At 45.8% G+C, this 16,355-nt stretch overlaps 1 long non-coding RNA gene across 2 annotated transcripts; it reads right to left on the bottom strand.

The window, feature by feature from the left end:
• Nucleotides 1-742: 742 nt before the first annotated feature.
• Nucleotides 743-8,670, bottom strand: LOC140639559 (uncharacterized). 2 transcript variants are annotated; one of them, XR_012036219.1, is made up of 5 exons: nucleotides 8,540-8,670; nucleotides 7,656-7,711; nucleotides 7,421-7,566; nucleotides 4,515-4,849; nucleotides 743-1,250 (listed from the first exon to the last, which is right to left on the bottom strand). It is a non-coding gene; the product is annotated as an uncharacterized lncRNA (long non-coding RNA). The 2 variants fall into 2 exon arrangements; XR_012036220.1 differs by lacking the exon at nucleotides 4,515-4,849.
• Nucleotides 8,671-16,355: the final 7,685 nt, after the last annotated feature.

Raw genomic sequence — 16,355 nt, 5'->3', positions numbered from 1 at the left:
ACGTCGGCTCAAACGGAAAGACTTTATCTTTAGTACTTTATATGAAGACAGGTATATAACGAAATTGTTTAAATAGAACTCTTAAATGTTTAAAAAGAAGGAGGAAAAGCAATCAGATCAAGTATCCCAGCTAATATAGTTCACTGTACTTGAGCATAAAATCTGGCACCGGGTTTATTGGAAGAAGGCAAACAGGGAAATAAGGTGAAATAAGTCATCCTCATTGTTCATTTGTTCAGTTATGCAAGTCAGCAAGCCCTCGTTTAAGGCACACTACGCGCCAGAAACTGCTTTTGGCAAGGAGAAGAGGAAAGATGACTGATACTTCAGGTCCCTTTTTCTCCAAGAATGAAACTCGAAAGTTGGGTTTACCATGTCAGCCCTTCTGAAAGATCCAGTCTTCTAGAATGATTTCGAAGGAGGATGCAGTAACGTTCCTATCTGCAGCTTCTTAAAAAGACCCTTGATAATCCTGGGCAGCTTCGGCCAGAAGCCAGGCGAGGCCTTCTTGCACGGGTCTGGCCTGAAAATCGATTTCTAAACTGCAGCTTCGACTTCCTCCTCATCCAAAATAGTACGGGTTTCAGGGGTGTGATAGATAAAAAAAAAAAAAAAAAAAATGTATGCAGAGATGTGAACTCAGTGCCCAGCTCTTCATTTGGATCTGGGGCGGGAATTATCAAGTCATGCTAAATGAAATGAAATACGCAACGGCTCATAACACGGTAGGAAATTTAAAAAAAAAAAAAAAAAAGAAGTTGGATAGGAACCAGGATTAGGGTCTGATGTTTGGCTTTCTAAGTAAACACGTCTAGCTTTTTATTTTACAAATAACAATCTGGAAAGATGCATTAGGGAATCTAAATGCAAAATAGAAATGAGTTTATCCAGGTAAGTAAGGTTTTATTAAACAATTTAATTCATTCCAGTTCCTTTGGAAGAAACTGTGGGTTATGGTTAATGTCCTGAGCCAGACAGAAAGTGCATTCATGAAGTCACCTGCATTTAATATACAACTGTCAGAAAACTGCTCACCAAGCCCTTTCCCGGAGAGGACCAAGCCGAAGTAGATTTTTATTTTGGTTAAATGCAACAACAGAAGTGTCCAATGAATATTCAAGGCAAGGAAAGTCTCAAACCTGAGTGCCAGCGGTGGAGAACACCAACAGAATTTGGGAGCCCCGCGAGTCTCTGACATTTCTAGCCACTTCCAAATGCGCTGTGCCGGAAAGAGATTTTTCAGATGTGATCTGGGCGGGAAAGGAAAACAAAACAAAACAAAAAAGCCAACTGGAATTAAAACACGGGTCCCTGCAGATACCGTTAAACAAATAAATCAACTTATGAAATAGGTCTGTAACAGCCATGCTCGAACCAGGAAATTCTCAGAACAAGTATAATCATTTTATGAGCATGTAAAAAAATCCTCTGTTCCTATAATATTCTTTATTGGGAAAGCTAGACAGGTTTGCATGGGCGTCTTTGCTCTCTGCTTGGTATCCCTGGTATTTGCAGTTTCAGAAGAGGTATTTCCCAAGTCCTTTGGCAAAAGAAAAATCATTGCTTTTTATATTAAGGGGTTTACCAGGCATCTGGTAAGAAGTCATAAAATTATCCATGATTACAAGTACGCTCAGAGGCTCAGTAATGCAGCGAGTTCTGCACGCTGGCGCTGTGCTCTGCTCAGAGTTATTTCCTCGAACACCTCCTGATGGCTTCTCCTCTGTTTTCTGAGAGTCCCCAGTTGTTCCTCAGCCTGGATTTTCATATTCTCAAATGTTACCTTCTATCTCGGATTCTACTGTGGTCCCACGGAACAGGGGCCCCCCTGCGCGCAGGCTGAAGGAAGCTGGTCAGACGCAGCCCTGAAGAGAACTGGTGCAGCCACTGCAGGGAACAGCCTGACCGTTCCCAATAAAAATTAAAATGTAGAGTCACCCTAGGATCCGGCAATCCCACCTCTGGGTAGACACACGGGTCCAGGAGAAGGGGAGGCAGGGATTTGAGCGGATGCTTCTGCACACTCAAGTTCACGGCCGCCTTATTCGCAACGGGGAAAGGGTGGAAACAACCCAAATGTCCCTCAGTGGGATGAACGGATAAACGGAATGCAGTATTATGTGGGTGCGACGGAACACCGCCTGGCCTTCAGAAGGAAGAAAGATCTGCGTGTGCCACAACGTGGGTGACCCTTGAGGCCATGGATGCTAAGTGAAATTAGGCAAATACTGCATGATTCCACTTATTTGACATCCCTAGAGGAGCCAAAATCATCAAAACAGAGAGCAGGACGGTGGGTGCCAAGGGCCAGGAGAGGGGTCGGGGAGCCAGTGTTTAGTGGGGACATGGTTTCAGTTTTACAAGTTGAAAAGAGTTCTGGAGATGGATGGGTAGTGGAGGCACAATAGGGTGAAGGTGCTTAGTGCCCCCAAGCTGTACACTCAAAATGGTTAAAATGGTAAATTTTATGTTATGTATATTGTACTGTACAAAAAAGGTAGCCCTGAGAAAATGGGACTATTTCTCAAGAGCCTTCATAGAAGTCCTGTCAGAAGAGTCAAGAGGGATGGCACACAGTGGAGAGAACTCAGGCCCATGCGACAGTGGGGAGACCTGAGACCTGGGCTCAGACCGGCCCCCCAGGAGCCATGCTCGGGTGTGTGCCCAGTATGGAGAGTTGTTCAAGGAAGTGAAGCCAGACCTTGGGGTGACGATAGTAGCAACTGGCACTTGAAAGTTTACAAAGCAATTTCATGTCTATTAGGTCATTACTGCCTGGGCACCATCCCATGACGTTAGTCCTAACATTACCCCCTGCAACTGGTGAGAAGGCCAACGGGGGCTTGCCTGCAGGGACTACGCGCTGAGGGGGAGAGAAGAATAGAGCAGTGCCAGGAGACCCCACATAGAGAATGTTCCTCCTCCACGCATCAGTGTCTCCAGGAGGAAAACTGAAGAACCCCCATCCCGTCTCATTAACCCCTTCCTCCAGAAAGGCTTCCTGGAATGCACAGTGCTCAACTGCATGCCTCCCCCGGGAGGTTGGATCAGGTCTGGTGGCGTTCACAGGGCTATGCAAGGGGACAGAGTTTGACCCCCACGGGTATCTGCTCGGTGCGGCCTTCCCTAGCAGGCTGCAAGCTCTCAAGAGCGGGGAGCAGGCCTTGGGTCCTCTACTGTGCCTAGCACGGTGTTGGGGACACATCGAGAGCTCAGTAGTGCTTGTAAATCGGGGCCAAACTGCCGAGGGTGAGCCTGGAGGAGACTGCAGTGGTCATTCCTCTAAGCAAGCGTGCAGGTGGAAGCTATGGCCTGCCCCCGAGGGACCCGCGTGGAAGGAGCAGGGAGACAGGGCGACGCAGCCACCGCTCTAGCAGTGGGCTCAGGGCAGACAATGCTTCCGTTGTTTCCAGTGAAAGAAACCTCTGTGCCCGCCCTTTCACCTGTACCCCTGCCTACCCCTAGCCTTGTGCCCTGGAACCTGTTTCCCATTGTACAGAGGAGCATGGGGAGGTGAAGGTCAAGGTCCTGCCAAGTGCAGCTGGGACTAGAGACTGGGCCTCCCTGCTTCAAGGCTCTTCCTGCCAGACAGCACTGCTGCGTGGCTAGAGCGAGTGCAGGGCATGAGGTCGGAGGTGACTGCAGAATCTGGGGTGGGGGTGGGGGGCCCAGCAGCAGGCTGGAAGCGGCTGCTGGAAAGCCCCTCCTGGAATCCTCTCCCAGGGCCAGATTGGGGTTGCCTGGTAGGTCCTGTAGGGGCCTCAGTATGCAACCAAAGGACAGCTGGGCACAGGGAAGGATATGTGCTCAAATTTCAGAGCACCCCCAATTAAACAAGGGACTTTGGGGTAATTGAGGCTCAGTTTCCCCTTTGTGAAAATAGAATGAATAACATCTGTTTCCCCTGGAAGACTAAACCAACCAAACAAAAAAGATGTATGAAAATAGAATAAGCTTTAAGATGCACAGATGTCATGGGGCTCGGCACGCAGTGGTGCTCAACAAGTATTTGTTGAATGACTATTAAAAGGGGGGCACCTTGGGGATCCCTGGGTGGCTCAGCGGTTTGGCGCCTGCCTTTGGCCCAGGGCGCGATCTTGGAGTTCTGGGATCGAGTCCCCCGTCGGGCTCCTAGCATGGAGCCTGCTTCTCCCTCCTCCTGTGTCTTTGTCTCTCTCTCTCTCTCTCTCTCTCTCTGTCTATCATAAGTAAAAATAAATTAATTAATTAAAAAAAAAGCCAGGCAACTGATTGAAATAGCTCTGGGGGCCTGGATATATGGTATGATCACCTCAAAAGACCACTCCCTCCTACGCATACGGACTTCACAAGCACTTAGCTGATTTGCTTCATAGAAGCCTGGGAGGTGTGTGCAAGGAAAGAACCCTGAAGGTGACCTGACTCACTGTGCAAGGTCTCGGGGCTGGCCGATGGAAGGCCTGAACGTCAGGCTCTGGAGACAGTGCCCTTCCTGGTTAGAGAAGAGAGAACCCAAGTCACCTCACTGTAATTACCTAAGTCCCCGTGAGTCCTCAGAGATGGGGCTCTGGCGTGGTTCTTGTCTGGATCCAGAATGTCCTGTCCAGTGCCTGGCACACGGGAACTCAAGTACATGCTCGGTGAATGAGTGAATGAATAAATGAACAAATGAACAAATGAATGACCATACAAGCAATTGTTCCCCCTTTCCAGATGCTTTTTATCTGGAGAGGAAGGCCCAGATACCCACTGTCTGCTCAGCACCTTGCTTTGTGCAGAAGAGCTTTGCGCTGGATGCCTTAGAGGGGCGTGCGGAGGTCTGCTGGGACAGGTGCTGCACCTGCAGTGCTAAGCTGTAGACATTGTGGGGCTGATGGAGAAGAAAGGCAATTGCAAAAAAATAAATAAATAAATTTTTTAAAAAAAGGCAATTGCAACTGCAAGACAAGAGGTCTGAGGGGCCACATGGGACTGCCTTTGCCAATGCTGAGAGCAGAGCCAGCCTCAAGGGCCCCAGGCTCAAAAGAACCCAACACTTGGTGTAACTCCCTGCTGCTGCCATCTTGAAACTCTTTTTTTTTTTTTAAGATTTTATTTATTCAAGAGAGGCACGGACACAGGCAGAGGGAGAAGCAGGCCCCTTGTAGGAAGTCCGATGTGGGACTCGATCCCTGGACTGGGATCACGCCCTGAGTTGAAGGCAGACACTCAACTGCTGAACCACCCAGGCATCCCAAAATTCTTCATTTTTGAACGAGAGCCCTGCATTTCTATTCTGCACTCGGTCCAGCTGTTTGTAGTGAGAAGAGGGACACGGTGACTGGGTGTTCCAACTCCTTCCACATACTTCTGGAGGGGAGTCATTCACTCCTCTTTAGAGGGAGGTCATGTACAAGCTTCTTGGAAGCTTCTGAGGCAGGGTTAGAATTAGAAGGCCCTCCCTCAAGAACAAAATTTAGGGACAACCAAAAATTCAACAATCAGCATAAATAATACTTTAAAACAGACTTTAAAAAAAAAGATTTTATTTATTTACTCATGAGAGAGAGAGAGAGAGAGGCAGAGACACAGGCAGAGGGAGAAGCAGGCTTCATGCAGGGAGTCCGATGAGGGACTCGATCCTGGGACTCCAGGATCACACCCTGGGCCGAAGGCAGACGCTCAACCACTGAGCCACCCAGGGATCCCCTAATAAAGACTTTTAAAACCAAAATTCCACGATGAGCAAAATATCAAAATGTTATATTCATAGAATCAGTAATACAGCTGTACTGAGCCATTACTAGACCCCAAAGCAAAAGGAAAAATACGTGCTCCAATATATACCTTTTTACATATTTTTCAATTGTTATTTTTCTCCTTGAACCATAAAAGTTAGTTGAAAAAATTACTGGAAAATGGAAAATTAGGTGTATTAAAACTCACAAGATTATTTTGTTTCAATAGGTTATTAATATCCCAAACAGAATTTACTACAATTTTACTTCTCTGCCTTTAATAGAAGCAAACTTCTCAATATTTAAAAAAAACTTGCTTCTTTGCTAATCTCATTTGCAATAGAGAGAATTGCCATGTGTGGTGACTTCTCTCTTCCAAGGAACAACTTTAAAGGATGTTGAATCAATTTCAGTTTACTAATCCTGCCTTTATTTAAAATTTTAATATTTTCTTCATCATGTTTTTTTCTGCATTAATTTTGATTTAAAAACTATTGCATTAAAAATCTCTCGGGGGTTTATTGTTTCATAAACTATAAGGCTATTCCTTATTTTTATGTTTAGTGGAAATAGGCAGTAGTGACAGCTGTATAGCCTTGGGGAGGTACTTAATGTCACTGAATTGTACACTTAAAAGTGGTTAAATTTGTAAGGTTTATGTTGTGTATATTTAGCACAACAAAAAATATTTCACTTGATTACTGAGTTTTTCAGATCCCTCCTCCTTTAAATTTTGTGCCTGAGGTCAGCACCTTGCTCAGCCTCACCTCGGCCATAATCACGCTGCAGAGGCCCCAGGAGTAAAGCTGAGAACCAATGTGTTTGTCCCACTTAGTTTGTTGAAGGTAAAAAAAAAAGATTTGAGGGCACCTGGGTGGCTCAGTGGCTGAGCATCTGCCTTTGGCTCAGGGCATGATCCGGGGTCCCTGGATCAAGTCCCACATTGGCCTCCCCACAGGGAGCCTGCTTCTCCCTCTGCCTATGTCTTTGACTCTCTCTCTGTGTCTCTCATGAATAAATAAATAAAATATTTATAAACAAACAAACAAAAAATAAGGATTTCGAATGGGAGCCAGAAGGTGGGTTATACTTTGAGAAAGATTGAGAAGAGATTAAAATTAATCAATGCCCAAGTTTCATACAGCAAAGAGAAAATATAGAGGATGGGTCCTCTCTTGCTTTCACAGAGAGGAAACATAAAGCTTCTAAAAAGCATGACTTCCAATTTGCAAAAATCACGTCTGTTTAATAGCAAGCGTTTACTGAGCGGTTACTATGTGCCAGGAATTGTGCTAATGCTTCACTTGCCTTCTCTCATTTAATTCTTACAACAATGCAATGGAGTGAGAGGCTCACATTTATCCTCATTTGCAGACCAGTAAACTGAGGCACTGGGGATTAAGGAAATTGCCTAAGGTCACACTGCTTGTGAGTGGCAGAGTGGGAATTAGGAGCCAGGTCCCTGCCCCTCTGGCTCTTAACCCCTACCATCTCTCATCTCTTAGACCATCACTGGCTACCAATTAGGAAATGTCTGCTCACTTTCCAATAGAATATTATTTTTTTCCTTCTTTCAATCATCTATGCACTTTTGCATTCAATAAATGCATATTGGCTCTGATTCGGGCACTACAGGAAACATGAAAGTGATCGACCCAGGATCTCGACCTCAGAGGGCCTGGAACCCAACAGGAGGTAAAAGGCACAAAGACATGTGGCTCTACCTTAGTGTAGTTGGTGTGCAAACCCGCATCCGGAGGTCACATGTTGCAGGGGCCATCTGGAAGGGCTTCCAGGAGGTGGTGACCTTGCAGCAGTTCTGGAAGCCTGAGCAGGCTCACAGTGCTCCAGTTCCACGAGGACATTTTACCTGCAGGTAAAGCAGACGGTGTGGGATACCAGCAGAGCAGCAGATCGGGGGCTCTGGGCCCTGGTTCTGGTCTTTTCTGTGCCCCTCACCTCCCGAGATCTTGGGCAATGCACCTACTGGTCCTGTGGGGTCTTGGCGTTCTCATCTGAAAAAAAGGAAAAAAAGAGCAGGCCAGACTCCACTTACTGGCGCACCATCAGAAAGACAAAGGAGAAAACATACATCAAATGCCCAGCAGATGTGTCAGAGAGCAAAATATTTTGGCTCTGGAGATGAAAACAATAGCAATTAATTATAAAAAGGTATGTAAAATCGTCTGGCCAGGGTGAATGAGTGTGTTTGAGCAGGAAAGGATGCAAGCCGGTCCCTCTGCTCTACTACTCCCCCCAGACCGCTCAGTCTAGCTTAAATATCTGTCCAATATTTATTTTGAATAAATTCCTTGAACATATTAGTGGGTCCTTTTGATTATAAAAAGAACAAACGAAGTAACTGCATAATCAAGAGAGGTCTTGAATATTTAGAGAGCCTCTCCTCTCTCCCTTCCTGCTTAGACCAGCTGGGGATTGGGGAGTGGCGGGGCGGGGGGCGGGGGGGGCGTACCTTTTCATCATCAACCTTTAGAGCTCTTCTCAGGAGTTATAAATGGGCTGTGGCCGCCACTTGCCTGCCATGCATGCTGATTTTGACAACACATCTGAGAAGAGTTTGGCAATTCTTGTTGCAGCGGACAGGGTCAAGGTCAGCTAAGAGGAGGCGGGAAGTGAAGGGGCAGGAAAAGCTCAGGGCTGCTCCATCAACCTCAGTGGGAGTGGGAGCAGGGCAGTATTCCAGATAAGGCAGTGGGTCTGGGTCCCAAGAGCATCTCCGGCTTTTCAGGGTTGGATGCATGCTGGCCCTTCCCTCCTCCACCACCTTGGTGGTGCCTCAGCACCCGGCCTACTCTGCCCCTCTTGCTCCTGGACCTACTCACCAAGGGCTCCTTTAAACAGCTCACCTACAAACCCTCTGACAGAGCAGATGAGGTTGGCTCATCACTAGCCAGTGGCTTCCTAGGTGCCTGCCCCTCCCTCCAGCAGCTGGGGCAGGGCTGGAAACATTGGGTGGTACTCAGTCCATGAGGGTGGGGCGCCCTCCTCTGGTCCAATCAGCTTTGCCCATGAGGGTGAGACACCCACCCCTGGTCCAATCAGTTTAGGCCAGGCTGGAGCCACCCAGTGTCCACCGAAGAGGACTAGAGTGGGCAGGCACTCTTCAACAATTCAAAGAGGAAGTTGTTTCTGGTAGTTTCTCTTCCTGGAGATTTAGAATTGGTGAGTGAAAAGTTAGGAAAGACTGTGCTTTACTTTCTCCAAATAATAACAAAAGCATAATGAGCAGAGGAGAGGAAAAGTTGCCAACACACTTAGTGAACTCTTGATATGTACCAGGTGCTGGGTCTTACAGACCTTATCTCATTTGGTTTACAAAAATCTGCTGATTCACCCAAATCCTCCTCCTCCAAATGCCCTCTTTACCCTTCCCCCTGCAGCACCGGCTGCTGGAGAAGCTGACCTCCACAGGCCGTGTGGGCAGGGCCCCCCTGGCCTGGGGCTTCCTGTGGGGTTCAACCAACAGGAGATGTCAGAAGGAGACAGAAGGGTGGGAGGAGGTAGAGAGCCCCTGACCTGCAGAGCTGAGTAGGGCCAGGACCTCAACTACTCCTCTCTCAAGGTGTCTGACTCTATAGAACTCTCTGCTTCTGGATCCCATAAGTGCTCCCCATGCAACCATCCCACTACCCCTATTGCTTAGTGCCTGGGGTAGTTACAGCTGGCTGCACCCCTCTGCTTTGTAAATAGGTCCTATGCATGTAAGCTCTTCTTGAATGATCCCAGAATTATCTTATTTCAAAATTGCCACCTGTTTCCCAGCTGGAACCTAATTGATCTCTGACCCCAAGAGTTAGATGCTACTCTGCCCCCCTTTGCACAGATGAGGAAGGCAAATTTCTTAACAAGTAGGTTAAGAAATTTGCTCAGTGTCACACGGCAGAAATGACACTGAGATTCCAAATCCTGACCCGTCTAATGCCATAGCCAAGCTCTTCATCGCGAAATTTGGTTCTGCCCAACTGACCATGTGGGACTCACCCTGGGGGCTCTGGGGGCCATGGCCCAGGCACTGTCCTCTCGGGAGCTGGCTGGAAGCAACAGACTGAAGACTGGGTGGGACTCACTACGTTCCGGAGGGAGGTTGCTCTTCTGAGCTCCGCAGGGAATGTCTACGGGATGAAGACCAGGGAAGGGTCTTCATATAAATAACAGACAGAGGAACAAAGAAAGAGGGCAGGGAGCAAAGCCAACATAAGAGAGGAGAAGGAAAAGGGAAACAGTGAAGAAATACAGCTTTGGCTACAGACACTCAAGAATGTTCCAGGAGATAGATGAAGGGCGAGCCGAGATCCTGCTGAAGGATGGCCGGACAAGTTAAGACCAGACTTTGCCCGGATTATCTTGGAGAGAAAGAAAGAAGACAAGAGGTTGTAGGGATGCTCTGGGGTTACCTCTAAGATGCTATCATTGACAGTGGGGGGAAATTGAGGATTTGGAGGTCCCAGAGGTGGGTGCAGCAACACTCAACATAAGGGGACTGTACCTGGTGCAGATGGCTGGGGGGGGGGGGCGCCCTGAGGACAGCAGTGAAAGCGCTGACAGGTGTGCTCTGACCACTGGGTCTTGGGGACAAGGGGGGTGGGGTGGGCAGAGGGCCAGCCAGGGCCGTAGCTCCAGGTGAAACCCAGGGTGGATTGCTCAAACTCTCCAGGGTGGCCAGAGGGGATCAGGTGGGCAGGAAAGGGGGGTGGGTGGGCCGATAGAAAAAAGACTCAGGACTTGGGGGAAAAGGAGATATTTTAAGTGCTTAGAGGCAGGAAAGAAAAGAATGTAGGGAACAGGAAAGAGGCTAGAACAAGAAGGGACCGTCTTCCAACCTTTACAGCTGTTGGGGGTTGAACTGCGTCCCCCTATAAAAGATCTATTAGAGTGCTGACCCCCAGCACCTCAGAATGTGACCTGATTTGGAGATTGGGGGGGTCGGTTATCAAAATATAATTGACGCAGAACATGCATTAGTTTTAGAGGTACAACATGATGATTTATGTGTGTAATGTGGAATGATCACGACAATAAGTTCAGTTACCATCCATCACCACATAGAGTCATACGTTTCTTTCTTCCGATGAGAACTTTAAATACTTAGTCTCTTCCCAACTTGGAGATGTGCGCTGCGGTATCGTTAGCCACAGTCAGCGTGCTGCACGTCACATCCTCAGGACTTCTTCATCTTATAAACTGAGAGTTTATGCTTTTTGATCACTCTCCCCCACTTTTCTCACCTCCCATCCCTGCCTCTGGTAGCCACAAGTCTTTTCTCTTTATTTATGGTTTTTTTTTTTTTTTTTTGGTGGGTGTTTGTGTGTTTTTAGACTTCACATCTAAGTGAGATCATACAATATTGTACTTATTTTTTTTATAGATTTTTTCTTTTTTTATAAATTTATTTTTTATTGGTGCTCAATTTGCCAACATATAGAATAACACCCAGTGCTCATCCCATCAAGTGCCCCCCTCAGTACCCGTCACCCAGTCACCCCCACCCCCCGTTTTTTACAGATTTTATTTATTTATTCATGAGAGACACAGAGAGAGGCGAAGACATAGGCAGAGGCAGAAGCAGGCTCCTCTGAGGGATCCTGCTGTTGGATTCAATCCCAGGACCCTGGGATCAGGCCCTGAGCTGAAGGCAGATGCTCACCTACTGAGCCACCCAGGCATCCCAATATTTGACTTGTTTTACTCCGACATATTTTACTCAGTATGATGCCCTTAGGTTCCATCTATGATGTTGCAAATGGCAGGATTTCCTTCTTTTTTATGGTTGAATAATACTCCATTGTATATAGAGAGACCACGTCATCCTTATCAGTTCATCCGTTGAAGGACACTTAGGATGTTTCCATGTCTTGGCTATTCTAACGGAGATAAGGTCTTTACAGAGGAAATGAAGTCACGATGAGATCATTAGGGTGAGCCACAATTCAGTATGACTGTCCTTATCAAAAGAGGAAATTTGGACACAGAGGGATGCACCTGGGAAAGACCACAGGAAGAGGGAGGGTTTGAGTGGAACATCTGCAAGCCAAGGAACACCAAACATCGCCAGTGACACCAAAAGCTAGGAAAGGGTAGGATGGAATTCGAGATTAGCCACCTGTTTTGTGGTATTTTGTTGCACCTGCCCTAGGACACTAGGACTGATAGGACAATGATGGCAACAGAGGCAGATGGGAAGGGGCAGTAAGTGTCCAGTGTGGCCAGCTGGTGCAGGTCCTGGTATTGGCCATGAAAGAAGAGCACCAGGAAATATGCCACCAGCCTCACTCCATCCGCTGCAGTTCCCCAAACTCCTCACACTGTTCCCTCTGCCAGAACATGCTCCCCTCAACTTTATATACCTCAGATGATATCCTCCCCATCTGTTAAGACAGGGCCCCCAGGCCCTCTCCTCTATGAGATGTTTCCTCCTTCCAGCCTCCCTGAGACTTGATCAGGAGGTCTTGGTCCATCTTGTGGCCCAGCTACTATGAACTTCAGGAAAGTGCCACTGCTGTCCACCTTGCCTGACACCTGGATCACCTCTTTGCCCACCTTCCTTCCTGCTGCCTACCTGAGTTGGCTTTCACCTCCCGCTCTGCGGCAGCGCCTGCCGCTGCGCTGGCACACAGGAGGACCCTCATGCTCCTTCGATCCTTCATCCCCTACTCCTATAACATCAGGAGCAGGAAGCCCAGACAATGATGTTTTTATACTTCTCAAAACTGCTTTAAACGTCTCGTTAAGTAATCACATGCTTAATATTGCCGGGAAATGGTCTCTCAATGCCAGAGTGGGAGAAAGCACTTTTCAGAGTACAGGAAATGATACAGTTTTTGCTCAAGTCTCCAGTTCACTTCTAAATGGAGAAACAGAATATTCCCAAATCCATAAAAAAAAAATTGATAGATAATACAGATGTTCCTTGCTTTACAAAATAGATTGTCCCGGCAATATTGGGTGTAAATCAAATTTCTTAAAATCGAATTACACTGGAAATGCACCATGGGAGTGTGCTTTTAAAAGGAATCCTGCAATGAATTCTTTTGTAAATCAAAGAGACGCTCATTCATTTGGTCATTCAGCCATTTATTTATTCCAGCAGTTCTCAGCCCTGGCCCAACATCAGAATCGTCTGGGGAGCTTTTAAAAAATATACCATATTGAGGCCCCACCCCCAGAGAGTTCCTTTTAATTGGTCTGGGGTGGGGCCCAGGCCTCAGTATTTTTAAAAACTCCCAGAAGATTCTGATGTGCAGCCAGGCTCGAGAACCACTGGTTTATTCAATAAACATTTATTAAGAAGTCTCTAAGTCAGGCCTGTACTGAGAGCTGGGAATTGAGCGACTACTAATAAGACACAACTTGTTTCGTCCCAGGAGCTTAGAGCCTAGAGGCCAATGCAGGTACATCAGCAGACAATTTCCCTTGCAGCGTGAGGGCTGGGAATAATACACTGGCGTTTGTCTGCTTTATGAGTGTAGATTTTTCATGCAGCCCATTGGGCTTTTTGTATCAACTGAGACACAAATAATATCTTCAAGACTGCTCTATGGGATATGTTCCCATAGATCCAAAAGATCTCTTTGCCTTGTGTACCCTTCTCCATATCTTTACTTTTAGTACGTCTGGGGCATCGTATTTTAGACTTCTCTCTTAAACATCATAGAATTGGGTCTTAACAAATTCACTCTGGGAGATCCCAGTCTTTTATTAGATGAGTTTGATGCATTTATATTTGCTGCATGTGTGTAAGCTGACGTCCGCCATCTGGGCTGTGTTTTCCACTTACTGTGGTTCTCGCTGCCTCTCTCTTGACTTTTCTGGCGTTGTAACATTTGATCAAGTCTTTGTTAGTTTCTTTGCCCCTTTTAATTATTTGGAAGTTATTCCTTTTGTAATTTTAGTGTCTGACCTATATATTTCCACTGGAGGGCTTAACTTCTAAATTAAAAGATACTTCTCTCAACCTCTAGGATAATACAATGATTTTAGAATGTTTTACCTCTGGTCTTCCACTGCCCCCATCTTCATCTGTTTTTTTCCCCAGTATTTTAGTTCTTTCTTGTATTTAAAATTCCCCTAAACTGGAGCACCTGGGTAGCTTAGTGCATGAGCATCTGCCTTCAGGTCAGGCTGTGATCCTGGAGTCCTGGGATCGAGTTCCACATCAGGCTCCCTCTAGGGAGCCTGCTTCTCCTTCTGCCTGTGTCTCTGTCTTTCTCTGTGTGTCTTTCATGAATAGATAAATAAAATCTTTTTAAACAATTTAAAAAAGTAAAATTCCCCTAAACCATGATTTTTTTTCATTTTATATAATGTTTATATAGTTTCAGCAGCATATTTGCTAATCTCATTCCCTGTCATTGCTTCTTGAATCCCACTCCATTTTTATTGGATCTAACGTTTTCCTCTTTGAGGCCAGTGTTTATTAAGGTACACAATCTCTTATATGCATTTCTGAAATTTAAAAAAGCCTTAATAATAAAAAATTCTTTAAAACATTTTCTACAGAAACATTAAGGTATCTGGTTAGGAGAGGCTGCCTCAAGAAGACATGAACAGGCATTTCTCCAAAGAAGACATACAAATGGCCAACAGACACATGAAAAAATGTTTCACATCACTTGGCATCAGCAAAATACAAATCAAAACCACAATGAGATACCACCTCATGCTGGACAGAAGGACTAAAATTGACAAGTCAGGAAACAACAGATGTTGGCAAGGATGCAGAGAGAAGAGAACCCTCTTTCACTGTTGGTGGAAATGCAAACTGGTGCAGCCACTCTGGAAAATAGTGTGGGGTTTCCTCGAAAAGTTAGAAATAAGGCTAAACTATGAACTGGCGATTACACTACTAGGTATTTAACCCAAAGATACAAATGTAGTGATCCGAAGGGGCACCTGCATCCCACTGTTTATAGCAACAATGCCCACAGTAACCAACCAAACTATGGAAAGAGCCCAGATGTCCATCAACAGATGAATGGATAAAGAAGATGTGATATAAATATAATAGATATATATATAATGAAATATTAGCCATAAAATTGCTAATATTCCATTAAAATGGAATATTACTCAGCCATAAAAAAAATGAAAGCTTGCCATTTGCAACAATGTGGATGGAACTAGAGGGTATTATGCTAAGCGAAATAAGTCAATCAGAGAACGGCAATTATCATTTGATTTCACTCATATGTGGAATTTAAGAAATAAAACAGAGGCCCATAGAGGAAGGGAGGGAAAAATAAAATAAGATGAAATTAGAGGGGAGATAAACCACAAGAGACTCTTAATCATAGGAAGCACACTGAGAGTTGTGGGAGGGGACATGGGTGGGGGGGAGAGGGTAACCGGGTGATGGGCATTAAGGAGGGCACGTGATGTGATGAGCACTGGGTGTGCTATGCAACTGATGAATCCCTGACCTCTACCTCTGAAACTAATAATACACTTTGTATTAAGGAATTGAATTTAAAAAAAGATATAAACCATCAATTCACAAATAAAGATATAAAATTGGCTTCTGGATATATGAAAAAAATGCTCAATCTGAATAAAAAAAGAAAGGCATTATTTCAGAGAGAGAGAGAGAGAGAGAGAGAGAGAGAGGCTGCTCCAGACTGCACTGCAGTATTATATGTGATATGTCGCTAAAATGTGAGCAATTGGGGCTCAGTGTGTCGTGTCGTGGAGGCAGGATTCCCTGCCTGTGGGAGCGTCACTGCATCTCGTTCTGTGTCCTCTCGTTCTGTCTCCGGCCTGAGAGGGTGACACACCACAACCCAGCCTTCCTGATGCTTTTGTTCAGAACTAATTTCTCCTTCCTCCATGCACCTTAGTCTCCCTTTGTAGCAGGATTTATCCCCGCCTGTGGTTAGAGCTATTCACCGAGGTCCCTCTGCACATGTTTGCATCACTGCCCTGGTGGCTTGTGTAGACAGACACACAGCCCTTCAACTGCCTTTATACCGCATTTCAAGCAACGTGGATTTGCACATCTTAGACTGAGGTCTGGTTAGGTTTTGGGAAGTCTTAGGGAAGGGGAATCTCTTCATCCATAGTTTCTTTACATATCGTCAATTGAAAAGCAAACAAAATGCTAAGTGGTATGTATGGTCTACTTCCAGATGTATGAAAAAGCACATGTGTGTGCAAGCATGTGTGTGTGTGTGTGCAAGGAGACACACAAGCTGGTAGTAGCATTTACTTCCGGGGTGGAAAGGAGACAGTTCTAGTGACTATCCTTTTGTATGGCTTACCTTTTCTTCTACGACATGCATCCATTTCAACTTCAAAAAAGCTAATTATATGAAAGGAACAGCAACATTAGTGAAATATCTCTTTGCTCGTTCCTGTATCATTCTGCTCTGTCAAACAAAAACAATTCTCAGCTACTTATTGCGTGAAGGAGGCTATGAATGATGTGGTCTGGGTTTTCCCAATTCCTTTTATTTTTTTTTTAAGATTTTATTTATTTATTTATGTGTGTGTGAGAGAGAGAGAGCATGAGCGAGGGGGAGGGGCAGAGGGAGGAGAAGCTGACTCCCCACTGAGCAAGAGACCTGACCCAAGGCTTGATCCCAGGACCCGCAGATCATGACCTGAGCTGAAGGCAGACGCATAACCAACTGAGCCACCTAAGCCCCT

Source organism: Canis lupus, chromosome 9, assembly GCF_048164855.1.
Source record: "Canis lupus baileyi chromosome 9, mCanLup2.hap1, whole genome shotgun sequence".
Classification (NCBI taxonomy): Eukaryota; Metazoa; Chordata; class Mammalia; order Carnivora; family Canidae; genus Canis; species Canis lupus.
The sequence above is the reverse complement of the archived record's forward strand: the minus strand, read 5'-3'. Positions and strand labels throughout refer to the sequence as shown.